This window comes from Macaca mulatta, chromosome 9 (assembly GCF_049350105.2).
Source record: "Macaca mulatta isolate MMU2019108-1 chromosome 9, T2T-MMU8v2.0, whole genome shotgun sequence".
NCBI lineage: Eukaryota > Metazoa > Chordata > Mammalia > Primates > Cercopithecidae > Macaca > Macaca mulatta.
In genome coordinates this window covers 99,341,416-99,357,741 of record NC_133414.1, presented here as the reverse complement: position 1 = coordinate 99,357,741, position 16,326 = coordinate 99,341,416, and the positions used below count along the sequence as shown (strand labels likewise).

The 16,326-nt window shown below is 39.6% G+C and overlaps 1 protein-coding gene across 48 annotated transcripts in view; it reads left to right on the top strand.

The window, feature by feature from the left end:
* SGMS1 (sphingomyelin synthase 1) overlaps window positions 1-16,326 on the top strand; it is a 314,409-nt gene that overhangs the window by 100,653 nt on the left and 197,430 nt on the right. For 34 of the 48 annotated variants that reach the window (XM_077945130.1, XM_077945158.1, XM_077945167.1 and 31 more), the window contains 1 exon segment: window positions 6,334-6,429. The exons of 9 other annotated variants lie outside the window; for them this stretch is intronic. The gene's annotated coding sequence lies outside the window, so the exon portion shown is untranslated. 48 annotated transcript variants of the gene reach the window in all.

Genomic DNA, 16,326 nt, shown 5'->3' with positions numbered 1-16,326 from the left:
TAATTGTAAGTTTCCTGAGGCCTTCCAGTCATGCTTCCTGTTGCCTTCCAGTCATGCTTCCTGTTAAGCTTGTGGAACTGTGAGTCAGATAAACCTCTTTTCTTCATAAATTACCCAGTCTCAGGTAGTTTCCATAGCACTTTGAGAACGGACTAATACACATGTGAATCCCACAGCACTAGCAGAGCTGGGGTTTCCCTCAGGTCTCCCTGAGTGACTTTTGGCCTGTAGCAAAGCACTCAGTAAATGGTTGTATTATCGATTATTATCAAAACTCCTGAGGTAAAAATCACATATTCTACAGGAATACCAATTTGGGAGTTCTACGTTTTAATAATTAACATGGCAACCTTTGTCATGGGAATACAAACTATAGACTCCTTAGTTAAAAGTTCTTGCTTTGGAGAAAGTCACTGTCTTAAAGCTGAAATTCTTATAGGTTAAAGTTGTTTTCACTGCTCTGTCTTTGGTGGAAATGGAAAAATGCTATCTATTGCTTATAGCAGAGTAGCGCTTAAAATGATGGTAAGTGGTAGAATCTCCCTTGTTTTCCCTAGACAAAACTTTCTCTGGGAATTTCATACCTCACATTAGGTTTCAGTGATCTTTACTTTTCTACTTTTGATTCTTTTCTGTTTTTCAGTTTTCCGGAGAACTGTAGAGCCCAGCATTGATAACTTTGACCTTGCCTGATTTTTATTTTGAAGTGAGATTAAGATCTTCACAGTCAAGGTCTAACCAAGAGACCGAGCATCTTGGTCTCTACCAGTGAAGAAGGGTAACCTGCTTGAGTGATGCCTGTACTGAAATACTGATCCTCTCTACCTTGCTCTTCATGAGGCTGTCTGGGTGGCATTTGGAAGGAGCACGTCATCAGCATTCCTGTTCATGCCTCCTTTACACCCCACCTTCACAATCTGGAGCCAGAAATGGACATATTGGATCTGTAGCACACAGGGCCCAGATGGGGTGCAACAGGATTTTTCCTATTCACTAATCTTCACTCATTCAATTTGTGTAGGAGCCAACATGTAAACCCAATAAAGGATGCTATTTGTTACCCAGTATAAGAACTTCTTGAGGACAGAATTGATTTAATTATTCAAATATTCCAGATTCTTTCCTCTGAGAGCTCTTCTTAATCTTTGATTTAATGCTTTTTTTTCTAATCCCTAGTAAGAAAATTCTTTCCTATTTCTGCCACTTCTTTTAAATGTTATTTTGCTTGAGCCATGTGTACATTACTTGATTCTTAGAAATTGCTGCTCACCCTGTCTTGGTAAAATATTTTGGTCTTTATTATGGGCATTATAGTTGATGTTAGTTTATAGGTCTCTTTTTGCATCCTCTTCTGAAGGATTCTGATGAGTTACTCTCATCTTATTTTTACCCTTTCAGTGTTGTCATAGGCTCACCATTGACATTCTGGGCCTTTTGCCTGGAAGTACCTATTATGCTGTTAATTTTTCAACTAATTATGTTTCATGTTGTTTGTAATGAAAAGCCTATGAACTCTGTGGCTACACCACTCCCCAGCTGCGTGACATTGGGATGCTGTGTAGTCTTTCTTCATGTTTGCTCATCTGTAAATGGGCTGATAATAATAAATATCACCTACTTTACAGACCTGGTAGTAGCACTAAATAAGATCATACATGTTAAGTGCCCATCCATGCTTAGCATATCAAAAGCACTCAGTGAAGTTCATTTATTATAAAGGTGAGCACAGGGCTGGGGCACTAATCCAGCTTTGAATGGTGATCGTGAAAAAATTTTCAGAGTCAGTCAAGAGAAGAAATGAGGAAAAGGGTGTTTCATGAAGGGGGAATGGCTACAAGTTTTTCACTAGTGATGCAGCATAAAGTGTTAGGGGATAAAATGGTAAGGGGGACTGGGAGCAGTTCATGGAGGTCTTGTTTTATCAAGCCCGGGGGCTCAGACTGCATTCCTGGGAAATGGGTCACACAGAAGAATTTGTACCTCATTAGGGTGCTGGACACATGCAGACTTGAGGAAACAGAATTCAACAAGGTCTACAGGAGACATTGTGACCTGTGAGAAGACTGTTCTAAGAGCCCCAAGAAGATTAGGAATGCCTGGACAGTGAGGAGTACAAAAGGACAATTAAGCATTTTGTTTACATCAGATGCTCACTTTGAAGATCCAGGGGACCTGAAGTAGAACCAAAGAAAGGTACAACTTGTCATGCATTGATTCCTTGTGAGAAAATGAATTAGATGAGCTGAAATATGGATTTCTAATGTGAAGGAATTCTGCCCAAGAAGTAGCAAGAGGGTGTCCCACATTTCAGTCTGCAAACTGTGTGTTTGGAATGCCTTGTGTGTGCACACGTGCACGCAGTGTGCCATAGGCACAAATCTACTGGCTTGTGCAGGGAAGACTTTTTCTCCATTTTCCTGTGATTGCAAAATCATGTTTTCTCACAGTATTTGGTAAAATACTATTCTTATTTGCCAGTTTTGATTAGCTTTGTATCTGGGGTTGCAAGTTTTATTTTTGATTATTTATTTTCTAATTATTTTCTCAACAGTGGTTATAAGTAGACATGGAAATACACCAGAAAATGATTTATATGAAAAGAAGTCTTTTCTCCATCCCTAAGAACAGGCACATAAACAAGAGAAATGAAGAGCAACTAACTTTCATTAATTTGAATAGGCTCTACTGCTTTGTTATGCCAATAGGAGGAAGGGTTATGGAAATAAATGTAAATGCATGTTAGAGTGATAGCCAGCTGGCTATCTGAAGTGAGTGTCAGCTTTTTGGAAGAAACAGGGACATTTCCGTGTCATTTGTTTGGAATTGCCTCCCCAATAGAGAATATTTTTCTTGCTACAGTGCTGTGCTTAAAGTAAGCACATACATTTGTAAGAAACAGATTGTTAGAAAGTGAGTTTCTTTGAAATGTTTAAGTAAAGAGCATTTATTATACATTGAAAATATTTGAGTCTTAACCCTTCCCAGTAGAGCAGACCTGTCTTCCTCAATCACCATTTACTATTAAAGGCATAAAGAGAAAAAGAGAGAAGTAATAGGTGTTGGTCTTGCCTCCTAAGATAAACAAGTAGAAAACAGGACTACTGTCTATGAGGCAGTGGTTTTCAGGCAGTGAACAGCAGGCATCCAGAACTGTGATCCTTGAGAGAAGAGAATCACAAGAGGGGGACTCACATTGGCCCTGGTTTCCTGCTTAAATACTTTCCCCGCTGTGATATAGGGATGTGAACCCTGGCAGAGCATGGTAGTCTCATAGCATTGAGAGGGCAGAGATTGGAGTTTAAGGCGGCTGAAGAGGCTGGAATTTGTATGGCAGGGTACTGGAAAGGAGGGAGCTACTCGAGGGGTGAGGCCCTGCAAAGAGCAGCTGCTACTAGGCTAAGAACAGAATGGCAGTACCAAAGGTCATGTATTACTGAGAGTGATTGGGTTTCTGGCCTAGCAAGGTGAAGAGACCTTGCTGAATGCCTTAGCCATTCTATTGAGACATCACATAGCCATTCTGTTGAGACATCACATCCTAGGAATAAAGACCATCCATACCTTACAGTAAGGACCGTAAGCTTGGACTAAGGACATAAGTGAAATAGACTCATCTTAACCAAGTGTAAAACCAAGACTGGCAGGATCAAGAGGACCCACCAGTAATTTAGCTGCCACCAGAGCCAAACTGAACACCCTCCAGTTGTTTACCTTATAATGGAAAGAAGCATACAAAGTAGCAGGGGATTGTGACCCATATTCAAAATAATAATCAATAGATATGAACAATGACTATAAAAGTGGGTAATACCAGATCTTGGTCTCTAATAGCATTCTCCATGGAAAGGAACCAGTGGTTTTTGGAGAATTGACAGGATCCAGGTCAGAGACAGGGTAGATACAAGATGAGCCCATAGTATTTTTTTTAAATATCAAAAAGTAAGGAAATAAAAGTAAGAAAATATTTTTAAAAGAGGGAGTATGTCACAGGGATACAGGAGCCAGCTTGAAGGGCTTCCCACTGGCTAAGTCTGAGACAGTTGGAGCACCAAAATAAGTACAAAGATAAATTATAAGTCATTGAAAAAAATAGGACTTCATGTATCTCCGGTGATCATAAATAGATATATTGGTAAACAATGTGGAATGCTGAGTAATGGATGGCAATATGGAGGGATTGCTGGAGTTGGAAAAGTCAGCATGTTGCAGTCATCACAGTATAAAGTTTTTATCAGGCAGACATCACTAATGGATGCTAAATCTAGAGGGAAATTTTGATGAGGGACAAGATATTTGCATGGTCTTAAAGTGTCTTCCCACAGATTACTTGTTAGCTGCAAGGGAAAAAGTAGTAATTTTTCACTGGAAAAGTTGGACAACACCTTGGCTGGGTGATCAAAATTAACATAACCAAACTGGGGCAGATGTACTTTTTGTGCCTTTAGATGTGATATCCAGATAAGAAAATATCACTTTTGAAGTTTTCTGAGAATGCATAACCTGAACTGAATCATCAGGAATCACCTGAGGAAATGTCATGAAAGTCAAAATAGAAATGTTCTATTAATATAAAAAGGGGGAGAGGCTGTATTCTTCTAAAGTGTCAGTGTCATAAAAGACAAAGGAAAGCTGGTGTTGTTCAGGTGAAAGGAAGCTAAAGAGTAACGGCAGCTAAATGCAGTATCTAACACCGGACTGGATCTGAATTGGAGGAAAGAGAAATACTATAAAGGGTGTTATTGAGTTAATTGAATATGGCAGTAGATTAAAGTATTATATAAATATTAAATTTACTAAGGCTGATAACTATATTATGGTTGTGTAAGAGAATATTCTTTTTCCTAGGAAATAAATTCTGAAGTATTTAGAGGTAAAGTGCTGTGTTGTATTGAACTTATCTCCTTATAGCTCAGAAAAAAATGTCGAATGAATGAATGGACAGAGTGAGTGAATGGTTAAATAAATGAGTTAAATGTTGATAATAAGTGAATCTGGGTAAAGAGTACCTGGATACTTTTGTACTAGTATTATTCTACAACTCTTCTGTAAGCTTGAAATTATTTCTGAATACAGAAATTTAAAGACCAGTTATGTTAGTGCATGCCTCCCAGCACTTTGGGAGGCTGAGGTGGGAAGATCACTTGAGTCCAAGATTTCGAGACCAGCCTGGGCAACATAGCAAGACCCCATCTCTACTAAAAAAATCAGCTGGGCATAGTGGCATGCACCTGAAGGCCTAGCTGTTTGGGAGGCTGAGTTGGGAGGATTGCTTGAGCCCATGGGCTGCAGTGAGCCATGACTGTGCCACTGCACTCAGCCTGAGACTCTGTCTCAAAGGAAAAGAAAAAAGAAAAAAAAATTAAAACAAAAAATCCCAGCAAGTATAACTATGATTTAAAGAGAAAAGTAGAGTACGCAGAAAAGATAACGTGTTTCTTGACTACCTTTGTGTGGATTTTTTACCCTTTGGGTTGTCTGTGGTAAATACATTAATCCTATCGCAGTGTCGGTCACTTAGCATGCAAAGCCATTCTATCTGTTGTCTAACAAAGCATATCTATGCAGGAGGAAATAATAAATATTGCTATTCAAGTTGAAACTATTATGTTGTATGGTGTCATGGAAGAGTTTGGAGCAAGGGTTGGTAGAGCTGGGCACTGATTTCTTCTTTGATACTTGCTGGCTGAGTGATTGGTGGAAATTTCCCTAACCTTTGGGAACTTCGGCTGCTTCATTTTAAAATGGTGCTTGTCTGTTCTCAAGATCTTATGGCTCCAATGAGAAAATGCATGTGAAAGCTCTTTATAAATAATAATGATTTCTTCTGCAAACATTATGTTACTATTAACAAGACATTAATAGTTTTTTTTTGAGATGGGGTCTTGCTGTGTTGCCCAGGTTAGAGTGCAGTCATGGCTCACTGCAGCCTCCACCTCCCATTCTCAAGTGATCCTTTTACCTAAACCTCCTGAGTAACTGGGACCACAGGTAAACACCACCACATCTGGCTATTTTTAAAATTATTTGTACAGAAAAGGTCTTGCCGTATTGCCCAGGCTGGTCTCAAACTCCTAGGCTCAAGTGATCCTCCCACCTCAGCCTCCCAAAGTGCTGAGATTACAGATGTGACCCACTGTGTCCTGCCCCTATTAATAGTTTTAATTAAAATGGCTTAGACGGAGGTAGAGATTTTCCTTCTTCCAGGTGGCCCTTATTTCTCTCACAAATCAAGTTTTTAATTGATTTGATTATATGAGAGAGTTTCTTTTCCAAGTGGGCCCTTCTGTTCCTTCTGGTTGCTTCCTTCCTCATTTTCTGCCCTTGTTATTCCAGGTAAAGCTTCAGTGACTGAAGGAGTGTGGACTTTTTGAATTTTAAGAACAATAAAGTTGGAACACAGCAGAGGGTGTGTAATAAAAGACAATATAGGTAAGTCAGAATCAGCATTTCACCCATTCTCAAAGAACTCATGTTCCTTGTAATCACTCTTGCTTTGTTCTGACATTTGTGTGAGGCTCTGGCATAAAGGGATCTTCCAGGCCTTTGTGGTGCCCAGGGGCAAAATTAGCCAACAAAAGGCCTGTGTGGTTTGGGGAAAGTAGGAAACACACGTGAAGAGGCCAGCTCCCTCATTGGAGAAGGCAAGCAGTCTGGGCCAGGGTGGTAGAAATGCGTAAAGCAAAGGCCACAGGAAACAGTGTCAGCCCGAGTCTCTGGAAATAACAGAAAAGGATGCTGCTGGATTTGAAGTCACATAAACCAAGTTTACACAGTGTCAGCCTGAGTCTCTGGAAATGACAGAAAAGGATGCTGCTGGATTTGAAATCACGTAAACCAGGTTTATGTGAAGTCACATGAACTAGGATATGTCATTTGGGGGCATGCCTTTTCCCTTAGTCTGGAATTGCTTTTGATGAAGGCTTTCATCCTGGAAGATCACTGTTACCAGGTCTGCCTTCTTCTCTGGAGTTGAACAGTTGAATCCAGTGCTGCTCAGAGTGCCAATCTGAGATGAGATAAAGAACTTGACCTAGAAAGTAAAAGATGAATGAAACAGTGTCTCTAGCGTCATCGTTGATTCCATGTCTGTTTCTGTGTTCTATTTCTGTGTCTGTCTATATGTTGATTACTATGTCTGTATATATAATCTCCAAATGATATATTGCTTAGCTTTGTTTAATTTTGAGCTTGAAGAGAATGGTATATTGCATGTAGTATTCTGCAGCTTGCATTTTTTTTTTGCCCTGTTATGTTTTAAGATTTACTTGTTGCATGTAATGGTAATAAACTAATTTTTCTGGTTAAGTTAAATTCTGTGGGGAGAATTGATCACAGTTTATCTGTTGTCTCCCTTCCCTCCAATATTTGGTATTTTGTTGCCAGGCTAGTGGATGTAAAATAGTATATCATTGTCATCTTTATTTCCTGATTAATAGTGTGATTGTACATCTTTGATATCCTTTGGAGAACAGAGTGCATAATTTTAATTTAGACAAAAATTTCAGTCTTTTATTGTATAGTGAATGAAGCTTGTTTCTGCCCTTTGTTTTTTTTTGTTGTTGTTGTTTGTTTGTTTTTTTTTTTGAGAAGGAGTCTTGCTTTGTCACCCAGGCTGGAGTGCAGTGGCACAATCTCAGCTCACTGCAAGCTCCACCTCCCAGGTTCACACCATTCTCCTGCCTCAGCCTCCCGAGTAGCTGGTACTATAGGCACCTGCCACCACACCCGGCTAATTTTGTGTGTTTTTAGTAGAGATGGGGTTTTACTGTGTTAGCCAGGATGGTTTTGATCTCCTGACCTTGTGATCTGCCCGCCTCGGCCTCCCAAAGTGCTGGGATTACAGGCTTGAGCCACCGCGCCTGACCTTTTTTTTGTTTTTTGAAGCATAGTCTAAAAAATTTGAAACTGTTTATATGGTACAAATATTTTCATTGCGGCCAGGTGCGGTGGCTCATGCCTGTAATCCCAGCACTTTGGGAGGCTGAGGCAGGCAGATCACCTAAGGTCAGGAGTTCGAGACCAGCCTGGCCAATGTGGTGAAACCCTGTCTCTACTAAAAATATAAAAATTAGCCAGGCATGGTGGTGCGCCCCTGTAATCCCAGCTACTTGGGAAGCTGAGGCATGAGAATCGCTTTGAACCTGGGAGGCAGAGGTTGCAGTGAGCCAAGATCATGCCGCTGCACTCCAGCCTGGGCGACAAGAGTGAAACATCATCTCAAAAACAAACAAACAAACTAAAAATGTTTTTATTGCTAATCTTTGTTTTTTCTTTTCTTTTGAATTGAACTTCTTATTGGTTTATATTCTTATTCAGTTTTTCTTTCTCTGCTGATTTGGAAATTATAACTTGTATTTCTGTTCTTCTAATGATTACCCTGAAAGTACATTGTGCATACACAGAAGTTTTAAAGTCAGTCATTATTTAAGGTATTCTAATCCCCTTCTAGAATAATACAAAACTCATAGTTAAAAAAAAACTAATGAAGACTCCCTCCTTCTGTACATAGATGTTCTTTTCAGCATATCAGTTTTATTATTTGCTTCACCATACAAATTAGTAAATTTTATTGTATGGAGATGGTATTTTTTTAACTTTATATGCTTACCATTTCTTATTCCTCTTCCTTTCTTTATCCTTACCTTTCCTCTGATGAGATTCAGCTTCTTCAGAATTTTTTCTTTTCTTGAGAATCTTTTGGTGGTAACGTCTCTCATTTTGGTTTCTGAAATGTCTTTATTTCACTCTTACAGTTCTTAGTTGATAGTTATTTTTTTCCCCAGTGTTGTGGACGTACTGTTCCATTGTCCATAACTTTCATTTTTGCTGTCAGGACATCTGTTTATCTTTCATTTGCTATTTTTTTAGTAGATGATTTGACTTACTCTAAGTTTATTTATTTGTCTTTGATGTTCAGCAGTTTCATTACAACATGTCTATTTACAGCTTTCTTTTAAGAATTCTGTTTATATTTTTCGTGTTTCATGTATCCATCAATTTATTTCATTTATCCACTCTAAATATTTTTCAGCTCCCAATGCTTTGAATGCTGTCTTTTCTCCATTCTCTCTATCATCTCCTGGTTTTGATTTAGTGGAAGTTAGAACTTCTCTTTTTATCCTTTATGTCTTAATTTCTGTTCAGTATTTTCTTTCTCGTTTTTCTCTGCTTCATTCTGTAATTTAAGATTTAGCTTTTAGTTCAATACTTCTCTCTTTAACTGTGTTGGCTCTTCTGTTTAGCCTATCCATTGAATTTTTAATTCAAATGAGTATGTTTTTTAAATTTCTAAAATCTTTATTTCTGCCTTAAATCTGCCTGAGTATTTTTTGATGGTTTCATTTTGCTTGCTCATTTTTTTGGCCTCATCATTAAGCAGTTATTTAATATCCTATATTTGATAATGCCAGTATCTGAAATCCTTGGTGGTCTAAATGTTTTTGGACTTCTTTCCTAGTGTACAGGGTGAGTTTTGATTGTATGCTAATATTTGCTTGATAATTATTTCTTGGAATCTTGAAGTATTACTTCTTGAAATTTTGTTTGTACTAGGAGCCAGGAGGATACTACAGACCCAGGACCACACTTCTCTTCTCTTTGAATACCTGTTCCCTTAGGTTTCAAGCTGGGCTTTCCCCACCATGCTGAAACTTGGCTGTCTAGTTGCCCCACCCCTTGGTTGGTATTCATAGTTACCTCCAGGGCAACTCCAACTTTCTTTTTTGCTCACTTTTGACTGTTCTTTGCTCAGGAACAGTACATGTTCCCACTATATTCTCGTGGGATTTGTTTCTCTACCCGGAGCTAACCAGTGCATTAAAAAGTATTTTTAAATATAATTTATTCAGGCTGTAACTATAGTATAGCAGAAGGGCCTTGCAAATATCTAATCCATCACAATTCCTGAATTAGGAATGCTCAAATGATTTTTAAAAATCAGTTGTCTCTAAGTACTCTTTATCAATTTATTACTTTCCTTTGTTTCACCTAAGGATAAAGAAAATATTGCAAGAGTGATCTTTTTGAAAGCTAGCTAAACATATGACATACTATATCCTTACACTTTTGCCAGGGTTCCTTTTGTAGTTAATCTGTTGAATGTTTACTCCCCTGGAAACTGGAATTACCACTCTTGGATAACTCATTAGAACAGAGTACTTATTCAGCACCAATTTGTTATGCCTCCCAATCTATTTTCTGTCACAATGCCATTTTTCTTTCTATCCAGAGTCCTAGATATAAACGAGTCAGTTGTGGGTCTCTGCCTGTGGATGCGTTTCTTCTTCACATGGAGTGCAGATAATTGATATTTGCTGTTGTGAATTAGAGGCATCATCTCTGTAAGCTCCATGTTCTTACATTCTGCATCCCCTTAATAGGCATAGAAGGCAGCATGAAATTTTTGGTCTGTAGAATGCTAAGTTGCCTTGGGCTTTGGCACATGAAAAAAATATTTCAAAATGGATGTCAAGTGAGGTTGCTGATTTAACAGTTTTTTTTTTTAATTATTCCTTCTGCAGCAGAATAATTACCAATAGATAACCACATGTTTCTAGAGGCTACTCAGATCTGACAAGTGTGTGTGTGGATTTTGTGATGGAAGTAATACATTAGGCATGTCTCTAATTTGCAGTGTCTTTGCTTTGTAGGTTACAGGTAGGATTTTTGTAATACTAATGTAAATGACTAGTATTACAGGCACCGAAAGAAAGACAGGCCTTGAAAACATTTCTAGGAAATGCGGAGCTCTGTGATGAGAGATTCTTTGAGGAACTGGCTCTATACTTTCATTTGAAAAATAAAAATATCAGAAAATTGTGTAGTTTTTCCTTCCTTTGATAGCACATTCTAATGAGTAGTAACTTCCATCTACGTCCTTGTATCCTTAGGTTTTTCTTGGCCGTCAGTTCAGGCACTGCTGCTGGTTTTTGCTTTCCAAATGGTTGGAAAGCTGAGCACTTGAGAAGCTTCACCTGGGGAGCTGGGAAAGTGATGGAGTAGTGCTGGAGATGCTTGTCAGGGATGACCGGTGCTTCCTGAGCAAGCTTTGCCCAGCCTTCTGTGCCAGCAAAGCCATCAGGCTCTATGGCACACTGCTCAGGCAGAGGGAAAGACACCATTGCCACTGCTCCAGTTCTATTGTCCTGGGCTAGGGGCTTGATTTGGCAAAGCAGTAACTGGCCCTTTGAACTTGTCAGTTCTCTGTAAATGTGTCCCTTTGAAGGTTATGAGTTGCGTCATTAGCATGATTTTTAACAGAATTCACCTGAGTGCTGTTTCTTTTCCACCATGAAGTTGGATTCTGGTCATATCAAAACGATGCAGAGACACAGCCCAAGAGTGCTGTCTCTCAGAGGTTTATGTCAATTAGGATGCTAAAAAGTGGGGCTTGACAGTCATTGTCAAGACAAGTGACCAGGCTCTGACGTATAATCCAGAGCAGTGTTCCTGTGTCTCCCGTGCTTTAGTCACAATCCTGTTCCTCTGTAGTGAGCAGGGTTACTCATCTCTCTTTGACTTGGCACTGGGACACTTGGCCATTTGTAATGTTTTGCTCCTTTCTCACAAAAGATAATGAGTTAATATGTTTCTAAATAAGGTTTTGAAAAGTTAGGATTATTTTAATCACCTTCCTGTCCAACCTGTTCTTCCTCCTGCTCACCAGATTCATATGTGAGTGCTTGTTGTATCTTCTGTTTGACGCTTGCAAATATGCCTACAGTATAATTTTTTTAGCGCTTGCTACAGTCTGGGAGTTCAGAGACTGGTGCATGGGACAGAGGGAGCCATACCAGGTTCATCAGAACCCAGGCCAGACTGCCTGGGTTCGAGTTGAAGTTCTGCTGATAGTCTGTAGGACTTTGGTTAATCACTTAGCTTTGCTGAGTTTTGCTTTTCCCCACCTAATAACTACCTTAATCTGTTTATTTGCTACAGCAGTGGTTCTTAAGCCTTTTGGTTTTAGGACCCCTCTATACTTTTAAAAATTATTGAGGACCCTAAAGAACTTTGCTTAGGATATCTAGCATATTGTGGTAGAATAATGGCCTAATGGTCCCCAAAGGTATGCATGACCTAGTTCTCAGTAGCTGTGAGTATATTACCTTACATGGCAAAAGACTACAGATGTAATTAAGCTCAGGATCTGGAGACAGGGAGCACATCCTGAATTGTCCAGGTGGGCACTATGTAATCATAAGAGCCACATAAGACTTTGAGCACTGCTGGGCTAGAGCATAGCCACGTAGCCACTCCTAGCTGCAAGATTCTGGGAACTATGGTTCTTTTTCTGGGTATCAGTTAAAAGAACTGGGGGTTTTGTTATAAGGAAGAAAGGGAGAATGGATATTAAGGGATATTTAACAATCTCAAAGACTTATCATGTCAAGGTTTGATATACATGGTAGGTAGACAATCACCAAAATGTTAGTTTTTCTTCTCCTTGCCCTTTTATGAGTTTGGAAAAATGGACTTTTCATTCAGACTGCGTCATTTGGAAATACCTATGACAAAACACAGTGACATGTAGGCAGAGGCATAATTGCAAAGAACTGCATTTTTAGCATTTGCAGATAAATTATATGAAATATCTTTTGTTTGGTGCTGACAGGCAGCTTTTTGATATCTTGTTTGGGTCTTTTGAACTTAACAATATGCCTCCTTTCCTTTGGTAGGAGGAAAGTTGGAATTGAAATGAGATTTAAGATTCAGCTTTGATTCATAGCTATTCTTCATGGGTTTGAAAATACATAAAGTGTGACGTTTCTTCGGGGTCATTTTGTAAACAGTCTGCTGCTCCCTGGCAGTGTCCTGTTGTTGAAGAATAACCCAGTTCTAGTTTCTGATGTCAAACAGCAGATAGGAATATTTGTGCTAAAGTACCGTATATTTTTAAAAAATGTATATAAATACTATGAAACAGTCTGGGCCTACGTTACTTAATTTTGAGCTTAATATAAAGCTGAATGCTGATTTTATTAATTGATGAATATACGTTTAATGCATTTTTAGTGCTACCCTCATCTTTAGATACATTATTGTAATAGCTTTTGAGTGAATGAGGGCTTGGAGATAGTAACATCCTATCTGGTCTGGAGCTGTTATTTCAGTCTCTGGATTAGAAGAAGGCTTCGTGTCATTCACACCTGGGAGTGTCCATTTCCTAGCTGAACTGGTTGGGAAGGGCAGTTTCGGCTTTGGATGGGAGTGGAGAGAAAGCATTGAAGGGAGTTTTGAAGCCTCAAGCACTCCTAGGGGGAAGGGGCACTTGTTTGGGAGCTACAACTGGTCCTTGGGGTGGCCAGAGGGCTGAACCAGTGTCTGGTGACCTTTCCAAACTGGAGCTGAGAGGGGCAGTTCTACCTGCTTGGCTGTTTTTCCCAGAGACCATTGAAAACCATCTTGTGGTTGCCAGTTTCTGTTTTACTTTGTGGTTCACTGCGTTACCAGGAAGCGAGGTTCTTCTTGGTTGAAACCTTAGTGAGGACAGAGGGAGTGTAAGCAATTGGTGTAACTGAAACTTGAATGACTGGGGACCTGCTGGTACTTAACACCTTGCATCCAAGAAGCTCAGTGTTTTTGGAAAATAGCATTGTAATGGTAGCATTTGTTACATACATGAGGCATCCTATAAAAATTACAAGTGAAACTTGTGGAAGGACGTCCCTACTTCATTTTGGTAGGTATATTTCAGACCTCTATGTGGGAGCTCTCAGGGCTACCCTCAAGACTTGTAGTGGGTAAGTGTGGCTGGCTGCAGGGTCCCCCATCTCCTTTCCATAGTCCACATATCACCCCGGGTACTGCAAGGTGGCAGAGGCCAAGGTGTTGGATAGGAGGAAGTCCTGCTGAAAAGCCAGTGGTTTTAGAAATATGAGCTGGAATAATTTTCTGATCGTTTTAAATTTAGGTTGTAAAACAATTAGTGTTTTGATTTGGGAGTTCTTGCACTTACTAATCACTAAACAATTTCTACATGTGGAAGGCCCAATTAATGCAGAGCCAAGAACAGTGTCTTCTTTTCCCATCAACTCTTGGGCAGCCTGCGAACTTCCTCATAGCTGGGTCAGGAGGCATTGCAGGATAGGACCCAGCCCTCATGGACTGGCAAACCCAAGTCATTGCCTTGTGCACAGAGGGACCCCAGAGGGTTTTGGAACTGGTATGTGAGTTGAAGTCCTTGATCTCATTTCTTATTAATTTCCTAGCTGACTTCCATAGCAGCTGTTGCACATGCTTGCTTCTTTTTGAGCTCCTGGTCTCCCATAGCCCTGCTCTTGGCAGATGTCCATAGAAACAAAGTCGTGGAGACAGAGAGAGAGCCCTTTCTCTCTCTCCTTTCCGCTTCAGAGTATGTCTGCTTTTTTTTCCGTGACAGGTGCTAGCTTGGTTCTGAGTGCTACCACGTATGAATAAGTCTTATTTCCTACTCCCTTACACCATCTCCTTCTGTCCTGCCTCTGCCCTCTCTCAGGTGCCCAAGTATCCTGTTGCATATTCAGCTACTCTGTGGTATGCTTCTTGAACTGGATAGCCTTCCCCATGCCTTCGATTGGTATCTTTCCTATTACGACCCATCTGTCTCACAATCCACTCCCTCAAAGCCCTACTGTGGACATTGTAATCTGAAATCATACTTTGAATGTAAACTTTCACTGAATGTTTATGGATACCTACTGTGTGCGTGGGAGCTGAGGGTACAGATGCCAGGAGATACAGAGATGAGTCAGACTTCTGAGATTATTAGTATAGAATGGAGAGAGATACATGGGACAAATAGCATTATGGATTAATGACAAAAATATGTAAAGGTTAGAAGGGTAGAGGGGCAGTTTACCTTGAAGAATTTTATAAGTGTGGATCCCTCAGACAAGAAGAGGGGGTCATGCTGGAGCCAAAAGCCAGTGATGGATTACTGTGTTCCCACTTTCTGATAAGATTTCTCTGTGACTCATCTAGAACAGAGGGAGACCTCTGTAACTACAGGATCTCTAGTAGTAGCGTTTGGCTCAATGTGGCAGGTGGTTGCAAAGAACCTTTTAAGGCAGAAATAGGCCTATGGGTGTCCTAAGGTAACATCATATGGGTAATTGCCAACTCTGTATATCTTTTGGGCTAGACTCTGACTTAAGGAGAAGATAAGAAGTCTTCAGTGAATTTCTTAAGGCCTGAGCATCTTCTTTGTATTCTGCTTTAAGAACTTGTTGGTTTCTGTATTTCATACTCAGTAGCTCTGGCATGTGGATGCCCTGGTCCCACAGAAGGCCTTGAATACTGAGTCTGAGGATGGTGCTTGCTTACAAGGACCTTCCTCCCTGTCTTAACCAGATTGTGTTTTAACCTTTCATCTCACTTTTTACTTTTCATTCATGGATAGTGTTTGTCAGTGTGTGTGTGTGTGTGTGTGTGTGTGTGTGTGTGTGTGTATGAATGAGTGAATGAATATCTCTCACACTCTAAATTCTTTTAAAGGCAGGAAGTACTGTTCTCTTGTTTGCTATTTTATCCACTCTGCCTCTACTGGGTCTGGCACATAATAAAGAAAGAATGAACAGGACAAACACCCATTCTGAAAGTGAACTTCTCTGGCAATTGTCGTTTGTACATACCAGCTGGAGCATAGACAATTGGCTTTTTAATGTGGTAAGGGAAAAGGTCCAAAGAAAGACATCGTCACTGACCAAAGTGCTTCCAGCAGATGATGTTTATAGTCAATCCCAAAAGGGTCTTCTCAATATATAATGTGCTTTGATGGAACAGATTTATATCCTGATTGTAGAAATTGTTATATAAATCTATATATGAGATAAAGTTTTATAGAATTGTATGTAAAAAAACCCAAACAAACAATGAAGAACATGTAAAAACTAGTGAAATCTGAACATGGAGTGTAGTTTATTAATAGTAATAGTATTGTACCCAGTGTCAAGTTTGTGCTTTTGATAATTGTATTGTTGTTACTTAAGATATGGGGAGAAGCTGGGTGAAGGATACAGGGGAACATTCTACAATGTTTGTATCTCCTATGTGAGTCTAGAGTTATTTCAAAATCAAAAGTAAAAAAAACACCGAGATACCACTACACACCATTAAAATAAGTAAAAAGCAAACAAACAAAACAAAAACAGATATTACCAAGTACTGACAAAGATGCAGAGCAACTAGAACTCTCCTACATTGCTGATGAGAGTCTGAGAAGATATAGCCGCTTTGGAAAATAGGTGGTTTCTTACAAAGTTAAACATACACCATATAAGCTAGTAGTTTCACTCCTAAGTTTTTATCCAAGAGAATTGAAAACCTCTATTCACACAAAAATGTGTAGGC